This window comes from Salmo salar, chromosome ssa23, assembly GCF_905237065.1.
Source record: "Salmo salar chromosome ssa23, Ssal_v3.1, whole genome shotgun sequence".
NCBI lineage: Eukaryota > Metazoa > Chordata > Actinopteri > Salmoniformes > Salmonidae > Salmo > Salmo salar.
In genome coordinates this window covers 25,641,894-25,656,356 of record NC_059464.1, presented here as the reverse complement: position 1 = coordinate 25,656,356, position 14,463 = coordinate 25,641,894, and the positions used below count along the sequence as shown (strand labels likewise).

General features: G+C 44.1%; 1 protein-coding gene across 3 annotated transcripts in view; it reads left to right on the top strand.

The window, feature by feature from the left end:
- LOC106584306 (neuroligin-1) overlaps positions 1 to 14,463 on the top strand; it is a 357,882-nt gene that overhangs the window by 197,476 nt on the left and 145,943 nt on the right. The window lies entirely within an intron of this gene.

Here is a 14,463-nt window from a genome sequence, read left to right as displayed (position 1 = left end):
TAAACCACTATTAAAGGACACCAATAAGAAGAAGAGACTTGCTTGGGCCAAGAAACACGAGCAATGGATATTAGACCAGTGTAAATTTGTCCTTTGGCAGACCAAATTTGAGATTTTTGGTTCCAACTGCTGTGTCTTTGTGAGACACAGAGTAGATGAATGGATGATCTCTGCATGTGTGGTTCCCACCGTGAAGCATGGAGGAGAAGGTGTGATGCTGTGGCGGTGCTTTGCTGGTGGCACTGTCAGTGATTTATTTAGAATTCAAGGCACACTTAACCAGCATGGCTACCACAGCATTCTGTAGTGATACGCCATTCCATCTGGTTTGCACTTAGTGGGACTATCATTTGTTTTCAATAGGACAATGACCCAACACACCTCTAAGCTGCGTAAGGGCTATTTGACCGAGAAGGACCAACAAGGAGAGTGATGGAGTGCTGCATCATATGACCTGGCCTCCACAGTCACCCAACCTCAACCCAATTGAGATGGTTTGGGATGAGTTGGACCTCAGAGTGAAGGAAAATCAGCCAACAACAAGTGCTCAGCATATGTGGGAACTCATTCAAGACTGTTGGAAAAGCATTCCTGGTGAAGCTGGTTAAGAGAATGCCAAGAATGTGCAAAGCTGTCATCAAGGCAGGGTGGCTACTTTGAAGAATCTAAAATCTAAAATATATTTTGATTTGTTTAACACTTTTTTGGTTACTACATGATTCCATATGTGTTATTTCATATTTTCGTTGTCTTCACTATTATTCTACAATGTAGAAAATAGTAAAAATTAAAGAATAATCTTTGAATTGGTAGGTGTGCCCAAACTTTTGACTGGTACTGTATGTTCTTTTCTTAACTAAATGACAACATAGGTTTGAAATATCTTCCTAGCTTATCGTGGATGCTAGCCAGTGAGCAGAGGGGGAATGGGCAAGACAAAATGTTTAAGTGCCTTTGAACGGGGTATGGTAGTAGGTGCCAGGCACACCGGTTTGTGTCAAGAACTGCACCACTGCTGGGTTTTTCATGCCCAACTGTTTCCTGTGTGTATCAAGAACATTTCACTACCCAAAGGACATCCAGCCAACTTGACAACTGTGGGAAGCATTGGAGTTAGCATCTCTGTGGAATGCTTTCAACACCTTGTAATGTCCATGCTCCAACACATAGGGCGAAGGTTTTCTTAACCCTTGTGTTGCCTTAAGGGTAAAAAATGACCCACCACTATGTTTAACAGCAGAGAACCCCCCCTAAATGATATTTTTTCAACTTGAAACTTGATTACGTTTCCTTGAGTGACCCCAACATTAGAAAAAGTGAAATATTTTGTTCATATTTCCATGAAAGCTGTACACCACCAGGGTACAAAGATTGTCTTAGGGTAATTTTTGTCCCGGCGGTTTTAAAATCATTTACGCACCACAAAAACCACAAAGACACACAAAACGAGAAATTGAGATTATGTGTGCTACTGATTGAACTCAGACAGCAGCTCCTGAAGAAGAAGATCACCATGGTTGTTTCGTGTCTTTGCTATGCCGGAATAAGTGATATAGAATGCTATTCTACAAAATAATTTCTCTGTAATTAATATTACCTGATTAAACTAATTATGTAAAGGTAATTAACTAGAAAGTCGGGGCACCATAAAATAATGTTTATAGAGCTGTTATCTTCTGAATAAACTCATAAATACCTGGTAATCTTTTACATCAATAGCAGTCAATTATTAATCGTCACCTTATTCTCATCTGAACATCGTAGAATTCTTGAATCTTCACGAACCCTGGCTAACAAGTTGAATCAGCAATACAAAATCTGGTTTAATTATTTATTTACTAAATACCTAACTAATCACAGAGAATTACATATACACAGTATGAATCATACATTGATTACTAATTATGTCATACATGAAGACGTCCCTAGCGGACGGAACCGATATGACGGCTGGATACACAAAGAAAGGGGGTTGGGTTTGAATGAAAGCGCGGAAAGACTGAGGAACAAAGGGATTGTGTCTATCGGACTGCAATGCAGCTATGCTATTGTAAATACAGAATCTTATGCACCTCCCCTTTGGAAAAGGAAAATGCAAGAAATATTTACTCTGAGCTGCGCTTCGATAGGTTATTTGTAGGTGGAAGGCCGGGTTACCCAGCAGAGATCTCTTGTCCTCTGAAGAATGTCTGGTGGTAGAACAGATATGTTGTAGTACCGTCATCGTGTGGTAGTACAGGTACTTTGTCCGTCCTTTCCTAGCCCACGTGTACAGCTGCTGCTGCTAACTCGACGTCTAGGAGGTATCACTTCTTTAGTGAATAAGAGTTCAAAGTTCATACCAAGTTGCCATACCAGAGCTCACGCTGAGGTTGGCTTAGTTCTGTAGTTGATATTAGCTCTTTTAACGTATGGACAGCCGTCCTCACGTCCTCGGGAACACAAATGTAAAATTTTTGTAAAGGGCTTATATTGTGGTGGAGAGAAGGGCGTGTTTCATAGTTTACAACCAACTTGGGCGGGGCCCTTGAGTGAGCAGAGTTTTTACTCTATGAAAACCATTCTCTCATTGAGAAGCTAAAATTATATTTCATCTTTTCACAAATAGTTTCAAATTTAAACATTTAAATTGCACAACAATTCCATGTGAATCTGATAACTAGAATGTGTAGACTTTCCAAGATACAGTTTATGTCATCCTATCATCAGTAATAATGTCTCAGATGACAACTGTTCTGACATCATATTCTTTAAGTACCAACGTATATATTCAACTGGTAGGATTACCGAAATATGGTTCTGGTCCCCACCCTTTTGATGTTTTCAGACTCTCTCTATGTTAACAAAGGGTTTTCCAATAGTCACTCTGTAGAGTAGAGAGAGAGGAAAGGGGGAAAGGTCATAAACCTCACCAACAGGCCAACGTCATGACAGTTGGCACAGTTATAAAGAACAAGCCTGAGCTCCCCCTGCACTCCTCGGATCAAGGGGGAGAGAGGCCTTCTCATCAAAGTTTGCCTTCCCCCCCACCACCACTCTAGTTGCTTACCTCCCAAAGAGGAACATGACTGTGGTCCTCCTGAGCACACTGCACAAAACGGCTGAGATCAGTGTTCGTGAGGACAGGAAGCCAGCCATCATCCTGGACTACAACCACAACAAAGGAGGCGTGGACAACCTGGACAACATTTACATTACATTTACATCATTTAGCAGACGCTCTTATCCAGAGCGACGTACAAATTGGTGCATTCACCTTATGATATCCAGTGGAACAACCACTTTACAATAGTACATCTATATATTTTTGGGGGGGAGGGTGGGGAGGGGGGGGTTAGAAGGATTACTTAATCCTATCCCAGGTATTCCTTAAAGAGGTGGGGTTTCAGGTGTCTCCGGAAGGTGGTGATTGACTCCGCTGTCCTGGCGTCGTGAGGGAGCTTGTTCCACCATTGGGGTGCCAGAGCAGCGAACAGTTTTGACTGGGCTGAGCGGGAACTGTGCTTCCGCAGAGGTAGGGAGGCGAGCAGGCCAGAGGTGGATGAACGCAGTGCCGTTCTTTGGGTGTAGGGCCTGATCAGAGCCTGAAGGTACGGAGCTGCCGTTCCCCTCACAGCTCCATAGGTCTAGAAGGATGAGAGCAGAGGAGAGAGAGTTAGCTTTAGCAGTGCGGAGAGCCTCCGTGACACAGAGAAGAGCAGTCTCAGTTGAATGACCAGTCTTGAAATCTGACTGATTTGGATCAAGAAGGTCATTCTGAGAGAGATAACAAGAGAGCTGGCCAAGGACGGCACGCTCAAGTGTTTTGGAGAAGAAAGAAAGAAGGGATACTGGTCTGTAGTTGTTGACATCGGAGGGATCGAGTGTAGGTTTTTTGAGAAGGGGTGCAACTCTCGCTCTCTTGAAGACGGAAGGGACGTAGCCAGCAGTCAAGGATGAGTTGATGAGCGAGTTGAGGTAAGGGAGAAGGTCTCCGGAAATGGTCTGGAGAAGAGAGGAGGGGATAGGGTCAAGCGGGTAGGTTGTTGGGCGGTCGGCCGTCACAAGTTGCAAGATTTCATCTGGAGAGAGAGGGGAGAAAGAGGTCAAAGCATAGGGTAGGGCAATGTGAGCAGGACCAGCGGTGTCGTTTGACTTAACAAATGAGGATCGGATGTCATCAACCTTCTTTTCAAAATGGTTGACAAAGTCATTCGCAGAGAGGGAGGAGGGGGGCAGGGGGAGGAGGATTCAGGAGGGAGGAGAAGGTGGCAAAGAGCTTCCTAGGGTTAGAGGCAGATGCTTGGAATTTAGAGTGGTAGAAAGTGGCTTTAGCAGCAGAAACAGAGGAAGAAAATGTGGAGAGGAGGGAGTGAAAAGATGCCAGGTCCGCAGGGAGGCTAGTTTTCCTCCATTTCCGCTCGGCTGCCCGGAGCCCTGTTCTGTGAGCTCGCAATGAGTCGTCAAGCCACGGAGCAGGAGGGGAGGACCGAGCCGGCCGGGAGGATAGAGGACATAGAGAGTCAAAGGATGCAGAAAGGGAGGAGAGGGGGGTTGAGGAGGCAGAATCAGGAGATTGGTTGGAGAAGGATTGAGCAGAGGGAAGAGATGATAGGATGGAAAAGGAGAGAGTAGCAGGAGAGAGAGAGCGAAGGTTGAGAAAGGCCTTCTCAAGGTGATTGGAACTTACAGTTGCAGGACGATGACTGCCCACTAGCCCTGGTCATCTTCCATAACATCATTGATGTGTCCTCATACAATGCCTTCGTGATTTGGAACAAGATCAACCCTAACTGGATGCCTGATAAGTGGAACAAGAGGAGGGTGTTTCTGGTGCAGCTGGGAAAGGCACTTGTAACCCCACGCATTTAAAGAAGGGAGCGCCTCCCCTGCACAGCAACCTCTGCAGCGCTTGTGAAAGCTATTCAGGGGCTGAATCTTGTACTGATCCACCGAGGCTGTAGCTGGGGCAGGCAAGAGGAGGACATGCCAATTCTGCCCCCCAAAGAAGGACTGTAAAACAAATACTATGTGCTGCACATGTGAGAAATACATCTGCAAAGTCCATGCTCACACACTTGCATAGTGTCCTACATGTGCTAATTAGAGTTGATTGATTTATGTTCTTCACATTTTTGTTTTGTATCTATTATCATATTTTATTTGTATTTATTGTTGTTGTTTATACACCTTGTGGGTGGGGGCAATGGTTCAAATATGGGAGAAGACTAGTATTTTGTAGTTGAATTCCTCATTGTACAGCATATACGAATATATCACTATGTTGCCAAAAAAGTTTGTCTTATAGTTTCCCTTCAAACTACTTTATGCACATTTCTACTACTTTCTTAGGCCATACAAGTGCTATTTGTTGAAAAAAAGATATGTTTACACCTATGCAGTACCTTTAGCAATAATAATAATAATAATAATAATAATAAACCTCTACTTTAGTAAAGGAAACAATTGTGACAGGTGTGTTGTAATAAAAAGAAGTGGTGTCACTGATTAACTTCTCTAGGGCCAGTGGGACGATTTCGTCCCACCTACGTAACAGCCAGTGAAATCCCGTGGCACGTTATTCAAATACCTTAGAAATGCTATTACTTCAATTTCTCAAACATATGACTATTTTACACCATTTTAAAGACAAGACTCTCGTTAATCTAACCACACTGTCCGATTTCAAAAAGGCTTTACAACGAAAGCAAAACATTAGATTATGTCAGCAGAGTAACCAGCCAGAAATAATCAGACACCCATTTTTCAAGCCAGCATATAATGTCACATAAACCCAGAAGACAGCTAAATGCAGCACTAACCTTTGATGATCTTCATCAGATGACAACCCTAGGACATTATGTTATACAATACCTGCATGTTTTGTTCAATCAAGTTCATATTTATATCAAAAACCAGCTTTTTACATTAGCATGTCACGTTCAGAACTAGCAAACTGCCGGTGAATTTACAAAAAATTTACTAAATTACTCACGATAAACAATTAACAAAAAGCATAACAATTATTTTAAGAATTATAGATACAGAACTCCTCTATGCACTCGATATGTCCGATTTTAAAATAGCTTTTCGGTGAAAGCACATTTTGCAATATTCTAAGTAGATAGCCCGGCATCACAGGGCTAGCTATTTAGACACCCAGCAAGTTTAGCCTTCACCAAACTCCGATTTACTATTAGAAAAGTTTGATTACCTTTGGTGTTCTTCGTCAGAATGCACTCCCAGGACTTCTACTTCAATAAAAAATGTTGGTTTGGTCCCAAATATTCCATAGTTATATCCAAACAGCGGCGTTTTGTTCGTGCGTTCAAGACACTATCCGAAAGGGTAAAGAAGGGTGACGAGCACGGCGCATTTCGTGACAAAAAAAATCTAAATATTCCATTACCGTACTTCGAAGCATGTCAACCGCTGTTTAAAATCAATTTTTATGCCATTTTTCTCGTAAAAAAGCAATAATATTCCGACCGGGAATCTGCGTTTAGGTAAAAAGACGAAAGAAAATAAAGCACGGGGTCGACTCGTGCACGCGCCTAAGCCCATTTTCCTCTGATCGGCCACTTGCCAAAAGCGATAATGTGTTTCAGCCTGGGGCTGCCTTGATATCATTCAGCTTTTTCCCGGGCTCTGAGAGCCTATGGGAGCTGTAGGAAGTGTCACGTTAGAGCAAAGATCCTCAGTCTTCAATAAACAGAGACAAGAAGAACAAGATCTTGTCAGAGAGGGCACTTCCTGTAAGGAATCTTCTCAGGTTTTTGCCTGCCATATTAGTTATGTTATACTCACAGACACCATTCAAACAGTTTTAGAAACTTTAGGGTGTTTTCTATCCAAAGCCAATAATTATATGCATATTCTAGTTACTGGGCAGGAGTAGTAACCAGATTAAATCGGGTACGTTTTTTATCCGGCCGTGTCAATACTGCCCCCTACCCCCAACAGGTTAAATGCAGTCTTTCTGCATTATGAAGAGGGGAAACCCAGATATTCACAAAGTTTGTGATGAATGACAGGTTTTTTCATAATGCAATATAGATTTGGATTTTCAATATTCAATTAAGCTGCTTTATTTTATGGGTTTAGTGAAGGCGGGTCATTTTTTACCCTTAGGACAAGGGGAGTATACAGAATGTTAAGACTACACAAGGGTTAAGGTGTTTTTAAAGTTTTGTACACTGAATGTATATACGTTGTTTGTCATAGAGCCACCATAGTTTATCAATCACTGAGTAAATATGAAAGAAACAAAAAGCATTACTTCTGTCCCGGTTCTCCCCTAGTGCTGGAACACGACATAGGGCAGTACAGCCCAGGATTTCTCAACCATTTCTGTACCAGTGACTGGTGAGACATGGTCTTCCTCCTGTTTTTTAATGCACCTCATGTTTAAAACAAAAACAATGTGGAGATAAAACTCAGCGCTAGAACTGTGCCTCTGCTCTAGCCATTTTGTTTTACTGTCTGTCTGTCTGTCTGTCTGTCTGTCTGTCTGTCTGTCTGTCTGTCTGTCTGTCTGTCTGTCTGTCTGTCTGTCTGTCTGTCTGTCTGTCTGTCTGTCTGTCTGTCTGTCTGTCTGTCTGTCTGTCTGTCTGTCTGTCTGTCTGTCTGTCTGTCTGTCTGTCTGTCTGTCTGTCTGCTTCAGCCATATACGTTATAAAGGCCAAGCTAAAGACTTAGGCTATATTGCAAATTAGTGCCTGCAACGTGTGTCCCTGAATCAACACCTACCCTAATTATTAGTTACTTGGCCATTACAAGGGGCCGGCCATTCCCACTGGTGCCACTAACCTTTACAGTAATGAATAATCATCATACAAAGTAATTCATAATGCTTTATTCAAAAGTATCATAAATGGACTACTGAGGTATTCAACAAATACATTGTTTTATCTAACACGTCCAGGAAAGCATGATTCAAGATATTTTGATGTGCAACCTAATCCAGTGATTGTCATAAATTTTGGGTTGAAAATTAGACTATAGTTGCTATATTTTACTATCAGAATAAGACTCCAGAATTTCCAGATTTTATTTATTCAATAGAGATTAATTACATACATCTTTATGTGCCCTAATTAATATCATAAGCTAATTTATTTGGGGTTCAACACCCGAGGAATTGGAAACTCAAACACATTAACTAGATCGCTAACTCTAAATATAATACCCACTGCTAGTAGCCATGTATTCATCCAACAGTAAACGTAATACTCTATACCAATGTGCAGTTGTAGGCCACTACCCATGAGACCGGTTTTCTGATAGACTGAGCTGAGGTCACGCAAACTCACATTCAAAGTCAAAAGCGGCATCAGCGAAGAGACCTGCTCTGACTCTGTCATCATTTAGACAGCCAAGATCATGGATTGTAAAAAAACCTAAGCGTGCCTATAAAAGTATAAAGAGCACATTCTACAGAGATAGATAGCCACCATTGAGGCAGAGAGAGAGAGAGAGAGAGAGAGAGAGAGAGAGTCTCTGGTCACAGCCAGTGTTTCCCTCCCTGTGTGTTATTAGTTACCAGTATAGGTTACAACTAGGCCAAGGGGGAGAGCATGGAGGGTGGGGTGGACAGAGACCTAATAGGCCTGTCCACCCATCCGTGAGGGTGTGTGTATGTATGGTTGTATGCATTCACAGGTTGGTGGATAAGGGAATCATTTGAATTGGTCAGGCCCTTCCCCTAGCCTAGCAGCCATACTTGTCCTGTGACCTTTCTCCATGGATTAGTAGCCATGTGCAGACACACCTGAGTTCTCCAAGGCCATGGGAATGAGTGAGAGCTGAGGGTCAAAAACATGACCTAGCATTGTCATATAGCATTTGTGTAATTTTCCTTTAAGATCAATTACACAGGCTTGCAGCTGATCCAATACCACTCTGCTGCCTCCTATTAAATCACATAACAAATGAAATTGTATTATATTGACAGAATTGAATTTACTATTCAGGACGTCCATAAAACCTGATCCCATAACCACCAATGAGTTGTTTCCATTAGAAATGGGTGACATTCTTCTCTCTTCTCCCCTGAACTTCCCTGGGAGAATATTCACCTGCAGCTCCAGTCCATCAAAGCTGATCCCTTAAATGCATTTAGAGGTGTTTAAAGAGGGTCCATGTGGTTCATCGGTGCAGTTGGCAGCTGAAGGGACACAACGCAAATTAGATTTTATTTGTCACGTGCTTCGTAAACAACAGGTGAAAACTAACAATGAAATGCTTACTTACGATAACTTGGCTATATGTACGGGGTACCAGTACCGAGTCAATGTGCAGGGGTAGGAGGTAATTGAGGTAGATATGTACATATAAGTGGTGGAAAAGTGACTAGGCAACATGATAGATAATAAACAGTAGCAGCAGCATATGTGATGAGTCAAGGTCAATGCAGATACTCCGGGTAGCTATTTGGTTAATTATTTACTCTTATGGCTTGGGGGTAGAAGCTGTTCATGGTCCTGTTGGTTTCAGACTTTGTGCATCGGTCACTAGGCTGGAGTCTGACAATTTTTAGGGCCTTCCTCTGATACCGTCTGGTAAAGAGGTCCTGGATGGCAGGGAGCTTGGCCCCAGTGATGTGCTGGGCTATACGCAGTACCCTCTGTAGCACCTTGCAGTCGGATGCCAAGCAGTTGCCATACCAAGCGGTGATGCAGCCATTCAAGATGCTGTCAATGGTGCAGCTGTATAACTTTTTGAGGATCTGAGCGCCAATGACAAATCTTTTCAGCCTCCTGAGAGGAAGAAAAAAGGCATTGTCGTGCCTTCTTCTACACTGTGTTCGTGTGTGTGGACCATGTTAATTCCTTAGTGATGTGGACAATGAGGAACTTAAAGCTCACAACCCGCTCCACTACAGCCCCTTCGATGTCGATGGGGGCGTGCTCGGCCCTCCGTTTCCTGTAGTCCAAGATTAGCTCCTTTGTCTTGCTGACGTTAAGGGAGAGGTTGTTGTCCTGGAAACACATTGCCATATCACTGATCTCCTCTCTATAGGCGGTCTCATCGTCATCAGTGATCAGGCCTATCATGTTGTGTTGTCACCATACTTAATGATGGTGTTGGAGTCGTGAGTGGCCACGCAGTCTTTGGTGAACAGGGAGTACAGGACGGGGCCTTCCCAAGTTCTCTCATCTCACCCCGCTCCTCCGCACACTACACTGGCCTCCAGTTGAAGCTTGCATCCACTACAAGACTATGGTGCTTACCTACTGAACAGCAAGAGGAACTACCCCTCACTACCTTCAGGGTATGCTCAAACCCTCCATCCCAACCCGAGCACTCAGTTCTGCTACCTCAGGTCTCTTGGTCCTCCTACCCCTATGGGAGGGCAGCTCCAGCTCAGCCCAGTCCAATCTCTTTTCTGTCCTGGCACCCAATGGTTGAACCAGCTTCCCCATGAAGACCATGCCCATCTTCAAAAAACATCTGAAACCCTACCTCTTCAAACAGTATCTTAAATAATGCTCATCCTCACCTCGACCGCCACCCCCCAAAAAAGAAAAACTGACACCCCGCTTTCTAGCTCTGACTTTACTGATACATACTTTATTGAGAAAAAATGTACTTTCTACAGTATGTCTGTGATGTGGTTGTCCCACATAGTTAAATTAAAATGAATGCACTAACTGTAAGTCGCTCTGGATAAGAGCATCTGGTAAATGACTAAAATGTAAATGTTAAAATGTGTTCCTCTTGTCTAGGTAGGAGAGTGCAGTGTGGAGTGCAATAGAGATTGGGTCATCTGTGGATCTTTTGGGGCGGAATGCAAATTAAAGTGGGTCCAGGGTGACATGGAGGATGGAGTTGATGTGAGCCATAACCTGCCTTTCAAAGACAGATTACCTTGGCATTCTTACGCACAGGGACTATGGTGGTCTGCTTGAAACATGTAGGTATTACAGACGCAAGTAAGTATTTCACTGTAAGTCTACACATGTTGTTTACAAAGCATGTGATAAATAAAATCTTATTTGACTGGGTCAGGTTGAAAATGTCAGTGAAGGCACCTGCCAGCTGGTCAGCGCATGCTCTGAGTAAGCGTCCTGATATTCCGTCTTGCACCGCGACCTTGTGAATGTTAACCTGTTTGAAGGTCTTATTCACATCAGCTACAGAGAGTGAGACCACACAGTCGTCTGGAACTGCTGGTGCTCTCATGCATCGTTCCGTGTTGCTTGCCTCGAAGTGAGCATAGAAGGCATTTAACTCATCTGGTAGGCTCACGGCTGGGTTTCCATTTGTAATCTGTGATGGTTTGAAAGCCCTGCCACATCCGATGAGCGTCAGAGCCAGCGTAGTAGGATTTAATCTTAGTCCTGTATTGACGCTTTGCCTGTTTGATGGCTCGGAGGTCATAGCGGGATTTCTTATAAAGCATCTGGATTAGTGTCCCTCTCCTTGAAAGCAGCAGCTCTATTCTGAACGTTCGTTTTGGACTGATGCCCGACTGAGCATTCTACTCAATGCATAGTGCTCAGGAAGATTTAATCCAAAGTGCATTACAGTGGCTTGGAAATACAATTACATTCAAAAGGAGGCAAATGATTAGTAGGAAAACCTTTTGTCATAATTCTGATGTCACCAGATTCTCTTTAGATGCAGTATAACATTAGCTAGCTAGCTAAGGTTGAAGGGAGGCCACCGGATTTTAGCTAGCTAACTTTTTCATTGTTAGCTATTTTTAATGAACTTTGCTAGCTAATGAACTTTGCCAGCTGTCTGAAGTACATTTGACAACATGATAATGCTGGAAAATCTGTTTCCTACTAAATATTTGATTACTTCAGCAATGTCATCGTATTTCCAAGCACTATAGTGTATTTTAGATTTAACAGTATGGTGCTGCCGTTCTTAACAAGGGCATGACGCGACTGAGTGATAGTAGTGAAAAGTAGTAAAGGCCAAATGTGATATTTTATTTTAGAAATTATATATACTTTTATACCTATATACCTAAAAAATATAATAGCTAAATGATCCCCAATGTCTTAGACTCTAAAGAATTCATGAAGTCATGACTGATGTGGTAAACTCCTCAATGTTATCGGAAGAATCTCGGGAACATATTCCAGTCTGTGGTAGCAAAACAGTACTGTAGCTTAGCATCGGCTTCATCGGACCACTTCCGTATTGAACGCGTCACTGGTAATTCTTGTTTAAGTTTTGCTTGTAAGCAGGAATCAAGAGGAGTGAGTTATGGTCAGACATGCCAAACGGAGGGCGAGGGAGAGCCTTGTATGCATTTCTATGTGTGAGCGATCTAGAGTAGTGTTGCCTCTAGTTGCACAGGTGACATGCTGGTAAAAATGAGGTTAAACGGATTTCATTTTTCCTGCAATAAAATCACCGGCCATGAAAAGTACGGGTCTTAGTTCAAGCAGCGGTTTGTTGTGGTAAATAGACAGCTATTACATTTATTACATTACATTTAAGTCATTTAGCAGACGCTCTTATCCAGAGCGACTTACAAAATGGTGCATTCACCTTATGATATCCAGTGGAACCCTTTAGTGCATCTAATCTTTTAAGGGGGGGGTTAGAAGGATTACTTTATCCTATCCTAGGTATTCCTTAAAGAGGTGGGGTTTCAGGTGTCTCCGGAAGGTGGTGATTGACTCCGCTGTCCTGGCGTCGTGAGGGAGCTTGTTCCACCATTGGGGTGCCAGAGCAGCGAACAGTTTTGACTGGGCTGAGCGGGAACTGTGCTTCCTCAGAGGTAGGGGGGCCAGCAGGCCAGTGGTGGATGAACGCAGTGCCCTTGTTTGGGTGTAGGGCCTGATCAGAGCCTGAAGGTATGGAGGTGCCGTTCCCTTCACAGCTCCGTAGGCAATCACCATGGTCTTGTAGCGGATGCGAGCTTCAACTGGAAGCCAGTGGAGAGAGCGGAGGAGCGGGGTGACGTGAGAGAACTTGGGAAGGTTGAACACCAGACGGGCTGCGGCGCTCTGGATGAGTTGTAGGGGTTTAATGGCACAGGCAGGGAGCCCAGCCAACAGCGAGTTGCAGTAATCCAGACGGGAGATGACAAGTGCCTGGATTAGGACCTGCGCCGCTTCCTGTGTGAGGCAGGGTCGTACTCTGCGAATGTTGTAGAGCATGAACCTACAGGATCGGGTCACCGCCTTGATGTTAGTGGAGAACGACAGGGTGTTGTCCAGGATCACGCCAAGGTTCTTAGCACTCTGGGAGGAGGACACAAGGGAGTTGTCAACCGTGATGGCGAGATCATGGAAGGGGCAGTCCTTCCCCGGGAGGAAGAGCAGCTCCGTCTTGCCGAGGTTCAGCTTGAGCTGGTGATCCACACTGATATGTCTGACAGACATGCAGAGATGCGATTCGCCGCCTGGTTATCAGAAGGGGGAAAGGAGAAGATTAATTGTGTGTCGTCTGCATAGCAATGATAGGAGAGACCATGTGAGGATATGACAGAGCCAAGTGAATTGGTGTATAGCGAGAACAGGAGAGGGCCTAGAACAGAGCCCTGGGGCACACCAGTGGTGAGAGCGCATGGTGCGGAGACAGATTCTCGCCACGCCACCTTGTAGGAGCGACCTGTCAGGTAGGATGCAATCCAAGCGTGGGCCGCGCCGGAGATGCCCAACTCGGAGAGGGTGGAGAGGAGGATCTGATGGTTCACAGTATCAAAGGCAGCAGATAGGTCTAGAAGGATGAGAGCAGAGGAGAGAGAGTTAGCTTTAGCAGTGCGGAGAGCCTCCGTGACACAGAGAAGAGCAGTCTCAGTTGAATGCCCAGTCTTGAAACCTGACTGATTAGGATCAAGAAGGTCATTCTGAGAGAGATAGCAGGAGAGCTGGCCAAGGACGGCACGTTCAAGAGTTTTGGAGAGAAAAGAAAGAAGGGATACTGGTCTGTAGTTGTTGACATCGGAGGGATCGAGTGTAGGTTTTTTCAGAAGGGGTGCAACTCTCGCTCTCTTGAAGACGGAAGGGACGTAGCCAGCGGTCAAGGATGAGTTGATGAGCGAGGTGAGGAAGGGGAGAAGGTCTCCGGAAATGGTCTGGAGAAGAGAGGAGCTATGAAATATAAAGATTATTTCTCTAGGTAAATAATATGGTCTGCAGCTTATCATGAGGTAATCTAACTCAGGCGAACAAAAACTGGAGTTCCTTAATTAGAGATCCCACTCCAGCTGTTGTTAACAAAGAACCACACCCCTCCCCCTCTCATCTTACCCGAGGCTGCCATCCGATCTTGACAATGCATGGAAAAGCCAGCGAGGTGTATATTATCCATGTCCTTGTTCAGCCACGACTCTGAGAAACATAGGATATTATTTTTCTTCTGGTCCCATTGATGGGATATTCTTGACTGGAGCTTGTCCAGTTTATTCTTTAGTGATTGTACGAACACCAAAAAAACATGGGCAATTGTGGTCTAGGTGCTCGCCGACGTAGTCTAATCATGACGCCGCCTCGCTTGCTTCTTTTTTCGAGTCCC